Source organism: Amphiura filiformis, chromosome 8 (genome assembly GCF_039555335.1).
Source record: "Amphiura filiformis chromosome 8, Afil_fr2py, whole genome shotgun sequence".
In the NCBI taxonomy this organism is placed as follows: Eukaryota; Metazoa; Echinodermata; class Ophiuroidea; order Amphilepidida; family Amphiuridae; genus Amphiura; species Amphiura filiformis.
Window position 1 is genome coordinate 62396950 of NC_092635.1, and position 9853 is coordinate 62406802.

Sequence of the window (9853 nt, forward strand, 5' to 3'; positions counted from 1 at the left end):
GTTAATTTTCAAGAGGAATGTTGACTTTTGCCAAGGACTGTGTATCAGCATTATCTACTCTTCTCAAGTTGTTGCAAATTTAGTACCAGAGTTGAAGGAGTATTTAATAAGCTTTTGTCTCGGCTAATCGTAAATCGGGGCAACCTTGTTTTTTTGGACTGCGGCACAATTTTGTGTCAAGATCGTATGTGGCTGAACACAAAAACATACACTGTAAAAAATAACAGTGAAATTTACAGTAAAATACTGTAAAAAAGGCTAATTATTTACAGTATTTGGCTGTAATTGATAAAAACAGGCAAATACTGTATTTTTTAGTTTAAATTATTTAGGCCTATCAAAGCTGAAATTAAAATTGGAGTTATAATTCAACGTTTAAGCAATATCAATATCATCACTACACTGAAAGAATGGTCACGATTAAGTACTAAATATCACGTGACTAAATTTTACAGTAAACGTGTGTGCAGCCAATCTGCCAACCAAAACCTGTAAAATTTACAGTATCCTGTAAAAAAGATGAATTTTACAGGTTTCAAATGTATTTTCTTGACAGGAAACTGTAAATTTTACAGTTAGGCGATGTAAAAAAACTGTTCTATGGGAAGGGTGGACTTTTGAAGTCAGTCAGCATTTTTTATCCTTAACACATTCTCAAGCTCTAAAATAACTCGCCAAATATACCTATTTTACAGCATTTTGAGTGTGTTCATTTTTACATGATACTGTAAATTTTACAGGGTTTTGTTGGCAGATTGGCTGCACACACTTTTACTGTAAAATTTACAAGATTTTTCTTACAGTGTATTTAAAACGTTAAAAGTGTTATAAACGTCTCTTGGTTCTGCTCAAAACGTTTTAATAACATTTAAATGTCGGGTTATATAAAGGTCATGACATGAGAACATTTAAAAACGTTTTATATGAACAAACACTGCAACAACATTTTACAAAATGTTTTGTAAACACTCAATAACATTACGTAAGAATGTTTTGTATTACATTTTCAAAAATGTTTAATGAATATTATTAAGGGCTGGGGTATGAACGTTTGGACAGTATTTATTGTGGGACATTAGAGAACATCAGACATATCGAATTGCTTTTTTTGAAATTCGCAATTTAATACACATTTTATGGCAAATCATTAAAATTGATATTTTTGATATTTAACAGTACTTGAAGTAAACTTTATAAATCTGATGATTTATACTTAAAGTGTATGTAGGTGGGATGAAAAGCCGACGATCAATTGAAAATTTTGACCTTTCGTATTGAAGATATGGATTTTTTTCCCAAAACACCAACAAAAATTAGGTCTTTTGGGGAAAAAATCCATATCTTCAATATGAAAGGTCAAAATTTTCAATTGACCGTCGGCTTTTTCCTCCTGCTACATACACTTTAAGAATATGTCATTAGATTTATATAATTTACTTCGAGGACTGTTATATATCAAAAATTTGAAAAATATCAAATTTTTATAATTTGTCATAAAATTTTATTATATTGTGATTTTCAAAAATGAAAATTATTTGATATCAGAAAGACATGCTTCGTATTCAGAATGCAATTCGATAGGTCTGAGGTGCTCTCATGTCCCACAAAAATACTGTCAAAACGCAATAAACGCTCATTTTAGATCCCTTAAAATGTTTTTATATCCTTTATATAATCCGGTATTTAAATGTTTTCTGTCAAATGTTTTGTGTTTGCTGGGATATATTTAAATGGATTTGTTGCAAAAGCCCTTGCGTCCACTTTTGGCTGAAATTGAGTTATGTTATTGTCATGTCATTATAGTGTGGGTAAAAATACACATTTTGGTGGTTGTTTGACGTTCATACCACCTTCCCTTCCGGAGATATCGTATATTTCCTGTTTGTTAGGGAATTTCCGGAAATCTGAACTTTTAGGAAAATAAAATTTTAGTAGAATATTTTTTGTTGTACAATAGTAGCCTTGAATGTTCCAAAGTTTTGAATTAAATCAAATACTGGAACTTACATTTTTTGCAATTTGCTACGTTGCGTCTGAAACCATCAGACTTCATCAGGCAACTGACCCGCTGGGCTGGTCATGTGACACTTTGAGACGGCTAGGGATCGTCTTGATGGCCCGGTCCCATGCGTGAGATAAGTTGTGTCTCAGTCCCCCTTTCTTGTTAAGTGACGGCTGCTCTACTCTCTCCCAGATGGCTTCCTTGATGCCTCTCCTATGCCACTGTTCCTCCTTATCGAGAATCACTGCGTCCTCGGTGTCAATATTATGACCAGTGTCTTTAAGGTGAAGTGTATGGATTAATGTGCGGTGACGCTGATTGTTCTGCTGCCTATGTTGGCGAAATCTGAATTCCTATTATACTGACTGAAGACAGCCTGAAGACATAATCATAATTCATATACCATGTGCATGTCAGATGTATAATTGTATTGGCAAATATCCATTGAAGCGTTCATTATCAATTTATTTTAATAAATTGTCACATTTTATGCCATGTATTATATTCTTAAAACTAACCGGTGGATTTGCGAACAATTTGTCGCAATAAATGACGTTCGCGGTGAAACGGTGGGCCAAAATGGGTTATATTTGGTAATATGCAGACGAATGGTCAAATGAATAGAAAAATACCTGTGATAAATTTATCTGTACACATTGTCGCACTCCGAGTGACGTATGGTATATTTGCAACCCTGTGGTGGATTTGCGAACAATTTGTCGACATAAATAACGTTCGCAGAGAAACGGTCGCCCAAAATGCATTATTTTTGGTAATATGCAGACGAATGGCCAAATTAATAGAAAAATACCTGTGATAAATTTATCTGTACAAATTGTCGCACTCCGAGTGACATATGGTATATTTGCAACCCTGCTGTGGATTTGCGAACAATTTGTCGACATAAATGACGCTTGCGGTGAAATTATTAGAAAAAAAGGGTTTATTTTGCCTAGGCCTGTCCTCCATGCTAGGCAGGGTCTCAGGCAGGATCAGAAGGTTTGGGTGTGTAAATTTAAAAAACTGGGTGTGTATTTACAAATTTGGTGTGTAAAACACTCCCTACACGGCTGGCTGCCTAAGCCCTTGATGCTAGGTATGATCATCAAATTTCCAAGTAGCCTTTTTAGTACTTTTTTGGTCCTGGTGACAACCCTGCAAGTAGGATATTTCACATTGAAATTGTTTTGTTTAGAAAGGTGATTATTTAACTTGAAAAATGAAGGGTCAACCATATCTGTAGGAAAAAAATTAGCAAAGTTATGGACAAATGTATTTTTCCGAATTCTGTGACCATCATTGATGGTACCTTACAATGAATTACTGTACAAAAAAGCAAGTACCCATTATATGCAACATTTTTCAGCACAGCAATCAATTTTACAGAAAAGAGATTTTATTTGAAAAAATCTTACTATCACTGTATGATAACTTCTGTATCAAGGTGTACCAATTGACACTTTTTGACTTTCAACCTGAAGTTTCTGGTGTCCAAATTTCAAATTTCCTACACAGTTATTAAGCTATTTCCGTGGTCACAAGTTGGGAGTTGAAGGAAGGCCTCTATTATCTATACGCATCTGGGGCACATGATACGTGATTATAGCCTTCCTTGTGTGTAGCCTTCTTCACTCTGTACGAAGGCTACAGCATCAATGTCTTGAAAAATGCAGGGTCCATCGATCATGTCAGTAAATGAATATTTTGTTTTGGGACCGATTATTCGGATTACCACCCGGCATGCAAGTATTCCTGCATTAAATACATCAGAATTATTACCATTGCAAGATGGCTTAAATAAAGCTAGTTCACCACGTAAACTTGTATGGCTCAAAATTCGGACCGCTCGCCATTAAGTTTACTGTCATTGCGTATTTTGAAATTGTTGACGTTTTAATGATCCCCGATTTCCGGTCGATTATTTTAGCTGTGTCACGTCACGTGCATGACGCTGGTGGTAACCAGCCTAGCCTAACTTCAGTAAAAAAATACGATCGCCGATATCGATGTGATGGATGTGATGTGGGACTTGCATAGGATTACACAGAGATATTTCTTGCCAAAATTTGACCATTTGTAGGCAAGTTGGCCTTACTTTGTCTGCGTTATGTGAAAAAGGACAGTCTTAAGTAAGTATACGTGCAACGCTTTTGATGTTTTGGGAGACAGTGAGGGATCCGAAACAGCGGGTGGCGGAGCTTATTCTTGACTGTTTAATATTCATTCAATACGCTGCCTTACGGTAATAGTCTTATACGATGGACAGATAGTATCAGTTTGTGAATGAGGACATCGTATAAGTTCCTTGTACTAGGCTTAAAGCTAGCATTTCAAGTAGCTCTTATGGCAAATAACAGATGGTGCCCGCTGGAATCTCTTGAGGCATTGTCTTTTTTAAAGACATTTCTTGTTACTCTTGTCTTCACTCTATACAGTGATCACTTCTTGTAGGCAATCTACTTTCATTCGTTCACTCTTTTTTCACTCCTTTACATTAATAGAGACTGTGACGTACCTCCATAGGAACCAACATGGCTACCTACACCCTTAAAAATATGTTACTCAACTTGAGTAAAAAGGTCACAACTCAACAAATTGAGTAGAAAATTACTCAAATTGAGTAAATAATACCCAACATTGAGCTCATATTAATAAATAATATCCCAAATGTTGAGTACTATTTATCAATATAATAAGCTCAATGTTAGATATTATTTCCTAAATTTGAGTAATTTTCTACTCAATTTGTTGAGTTGTGACCTTTTTACTCAAGTTGAGTAAAATAATTTTAAGAGTGTATGATTACTAGACATCAGTCAATGTTAGTGTTCTCGTACTGTAATGTCTGACACTAATGTTTCGGTAGAGATCTAAGAGATGTGATCTAAGTACTAATCCTTTTCTCTTCACGTGTCACAAATTAAATGAGGAATATTATACTTAACTCAAAAAGGAACTGAGTACACACGCATAACGTTTCATCTTTTTAACAATGGGTCTTTTTTCAAACAAATGATGATACGATGTAAAATACTTTTTGATGATAGAAAACATTATATTATTGATAACACCTTAGCTTATCTTTTTGATAAATTTGGTAATTAACCATCACGCGTTAACACTAATAAGCTTACAGTCGGTGGTTCTATTAAAGCTGATTTTATGAATGTCCTTAATTAATAACGTACATTTATTGTAAAGGTTTATCATATATGGTATCGGACACATTATAGCACCGGATATTTTGAAGTACTTCACATGGCTAAGTATAATATTGCTTGTGAATTCACATGGGTGAGATCTAGTGGAAAATAGGATTCTGCGATTGATTAAAACCTCAAGTGTTCCCTTCATCCAATCAGAATTTTTTTTTATAACAAACAAAAGCTAACATTTCCCCTTAAAACACTTTTCCCCATTAGGTCAACAGATAACGCAATTCAATGTTATAGCAAGGCGAATGTGGTAAATCTGATGAAAACTACCTATCCAAGCACATTTTTTGGAGGAAAAAATCAGATGGTAACCATGGTAACCGGTTCTTCTGCCTAATTCAATACAGCATGCTTTTGATTTTGACTAAAACCAAGGTTAACATGCTGCTTAAACTTAATTGTATTTTTGTGCTTCCCAATTGCCAAAAAACATATGTTGGTAGATTAAGGACCACTACATCCATATATCGTGAGGCTTTTTCGTGGTGAAAATTAGGCGCGTTTGCATGAACTTCGAAATGTCGTAAAATCAGCATATTTCCACGTAACCCGTGCGTTTTATACGACGTTGGTGTCCAAAATGTGAAAACGCGCAATGTCATTTTTATACGGAACGAATCACACACATTTCAATGGACAATCTCTACGTGATGATGAACCTCGCGTATGAATTAAGTCAAATTTTCACACATCGCTGTAGCTTTATTATAATGATTCTTACAAATGAAATGGATAATATTAATAGTTAGACTTTCCTTTGTATGTTCAATATCCTTGATTCCATTTAATATATTGCTAAATATTTGGCTAAATACGCGACCTCGCATCGGCACAGGAGAGTGGTTTTGAATAGTTACACGGGCGTATGATCATGGCGTTTGGAAACCGCAAGCTCTTTATTGTGTAACTAATAACCACATGACATGTGTTCCATGTAATTTTATTAGTTATTCCCTGTTTGTTCATGCAATACGAAAAATATCAAACCAGTGATATTTTTCGTATTAGGCCTACATGAACAGACAGGTTGTAACGAATTTATCATTCAGTATACATGAATTTAATATTAAATAAATAAATAAATAAATAAATAAATAAATAAATAAATAAATAAATAAATAAATAAATAAATAAATAAATAAATAAATAAATAAATAATGATAAATAATAATACTATATAAAGCTTACACATGATACTATTTATGTATCATGTGTATCATTTACTATATGAATATTGAAAATGTTTAAATATGGCTAATGATTTTAGAATTCTATCAACGAATTGCCGGGGTTTAAATAGTAAACAAAAGAGAAGAGATGTTTTACATTATCTGCGTAACAAAAGAGTCTCAATATTATGTTTATAAGATGTCCATTTTGATAAGATTATGGAAATGATGGTAAAAGCTGAATGGGGATGTGAAGCTTTTTTAAGCTCTTTTGCCTCAAATTCAAGAGGAGTTGCCATTTTTCTCAGTAATAATTTAGATGTTAAATTTCATACACCGTAAAATGATGAAGAATGAGATTGGGTAGTTTTAGATGTATCTATTAACAATATTTGTATATAACACTTATAAATTATCATTTTATGGTCCAAATGATTATAAATCAAACTTTTATCATGATATCAAAAGGGTAATAGAAGCATTTGATAATGCCTATTGTGTGTTATGTGGTGACTGGAATTTGATTCAAGATCCAGAATTGGATACCTCGAATGAAAAACTGTCTTAAAAATGAAACACAACTGGGTTTAATAGACCCGCGGAGACTTCAAAACCCAAATTCACGAAGATATACCTGGCGTCAACCAACTCCTTTGAAACAGTCCAGATTGGATTATTTCTGATACCGGAAGAGCTTGCAACATATTTAGTGAAATCTAAAATAGACCCTGGATATCGAACAGACCACTCTCTTATTAGTCTTTCGCTCCACATGTCTCCTATTAAACGTGAGAAAGGTTTTGGAAATTCAATCATACGCTATTTAAAAAAAAAGATATTGATTATATAGATAGGATTAAGAAAACAATTAAATGATGTTAAGAAACAATATGCAGTATCACCATATGTAACTTAAATAATATAAATCACAATTCCTGCAAGTGAGCTCGAGTTTACGATAAATGATCAACTGTTTCTTCATTTTCTTGAAGTATTGCCCATGGAGAGAAGGAGAAAACGATCAAATGTGCATCAGAAAAAAAACAGAAAAAGAGCTAGCTGATTCAAACAATACAGAAGTCTTAGAAAATGTTGAAATTAAGAAGTCGGAATTAAAGAAGATGGGGAAGGAAAAATGTTACGATCCAAAGCAAGATGGATAGAACACAGAGAGAAGTCATCTAAATATGTTGTGAACCTGGGAAAAAAGAAACTGTGTAAATAAAGCAATCGTTCATTTACAAAATTCAAACGGGGATGATATAAAGGATCAACACCAAATAATGGAAGAAACTTACTCGAAACTATATGGATGTAAAGACAACAATTTATGTTTAGAATAATTCGACCAAAATCTTTCAAGATCAGATTTACCTCCATTAACTCAAGGTCAACTAGAAACGCTTCTTTTATAACAAAAGTCAATCCTCAGTTTTGGAAAATGGAAACTCCTCAAAACAATTCGTTTTGATTTAATTAGAGGTTGCAGACAGGGGAACCCTTTGTCCCCTTATATATTTCTAATTTGTGTTGAAATGTTGGGCTGTCTCATCCGAAAAAATACTTATATCTGTGAAAGCAGCAAGCGGCAGTAAAGTATGCAGCATAAGTGCCACAGGTGGGCTATTCCATTTGAAATCCACACTACCCCTGTGGAAGATTTTGGAAATATCTTCCACATGGGGAGTATGTCTTGTGAATGTAATTGGTCAGAGTTAATCATTTTGAAACCCATACTCCCTTTGTATTATGGCTTTACCTATATCTTCCACAACTGCAGTGCGTATTTCAAATAGAAGTTACCGAACTATCTATTCTATTCGAAACTCATACACCCTCTGTGGAAGACGACAGCTAAATCTTCCACAGGGGTAGTGTGAACTTTAAATGGAATAGCCCATTTGTTGAAGCTGCACCGAGTGTTACTGTATTTTGCTGGCCATGAATCAGTGAATTTGGAAGCTGCATGCCTGCGACCCTAGTCGAGTTCTATGATGAACACCTTATGGAGATTCAAAACAAGACCAAGATTCTGAAAACATAATAATGATAAAATTGGATGAGTTTGAAAATATTAGACTCGACTACGTCTCGTCCAATATTTTAAAACTCACAGCTCGACCAATAAATTTGTGTATGGGGTTCAAATCATCCAATTTTATATCAAACTAGACAAAATATCAAAATTGATGTTACATTATGTTATCACATGCTGTTCAAAATGGCGGCCTAAATTTTACCTCAACAAAGTGACATATAATCTGACCTATGATGACATCTAGCCTTAGAAGTCTTTAGTTTACCAATCAACACGTGCTACTGAACTAATAGTATTACATTTGCTACAATACATTGTTGTTTTTTAGCTTGCGTCTTGAGACAGTAGCTTGCGTCTTGAGTCAAAATCTGACAATAATTCTGATTTATATGTGCCGAATTATATAGCGCAGTGTATAGGCCAATCGTGGAAGTAATCTAAAAGCATATGACCTATGGCGTACCATGCTCGACTGACACATAGCGAGGTCAGTCACCGAGATAATCGGGGCTATTGTCAGTAGCCTTAGTCAGATGTCCTTCGGCCCATTATGCGACTCAAAACTATTAAACAGGTCGATACAAAATGGCCATGCGTGGCGGTGGATTCAACCTACCATGGCGATTTCTGCCATGAAGATATCGGGGCGATGACACTGTGTGGGGGCAGTAGCTCGAGTTTTAAGCCTTAAATGAGTATCGATTTTGGTGATCAAGTTTGGTGGTCATAGCCTGTAATTTAAAGGAAGAGTAGCATTTTTAAAGATTTTCACAAAATTATCTCTAATAACCCCTATTAGACCTTTGGCCCTTATCTGTGTATAAGATACAGACGGTGTACACATAATCATGATAATGAAAATCTTTAGCCTACATACAACTGATCTAATTTATACATTTCTGTTAAACAGGTGACAGGTAGGAATGACGTCATTTGCCCGCAATGGTGATATGATTATTTTGTTCGTTCAACAGAACTTGATATTAATGTCTACCAAATACACATCACTTTGATATATGGATAGTAATGTCTAGACAGATTGATGGCAAGATTCTATTAAACAGGCTATAACAAACTGATACACGAGTTCGATTCCTTTGTTTGAAGGCCAGCATGCAGATATGCTCCACTGCTTTAGTACTTTTTGCACTGAGCGTTCCCTGTACGGTACTTTTGGGCGGAATTTATCACCGTGCCTCAATCAAAGCAGTTTATAGAAAACACATTATTTAGAACACACAAGTGAATTTTGACATGTAGTTCGCTTGTTAACTCGTATCACTTCTAACATGTCTAATATCACTGCAAACGTAATCTCGCTATGATGTGAACGAATTGGGCGGTACCTTAAGGTTTAGTTGCCAGAGAAATTTGATCCAATATTAGCAAAACTGTTGGCGTGGTGGTTGTAAATACGAGGCGTTGCAAT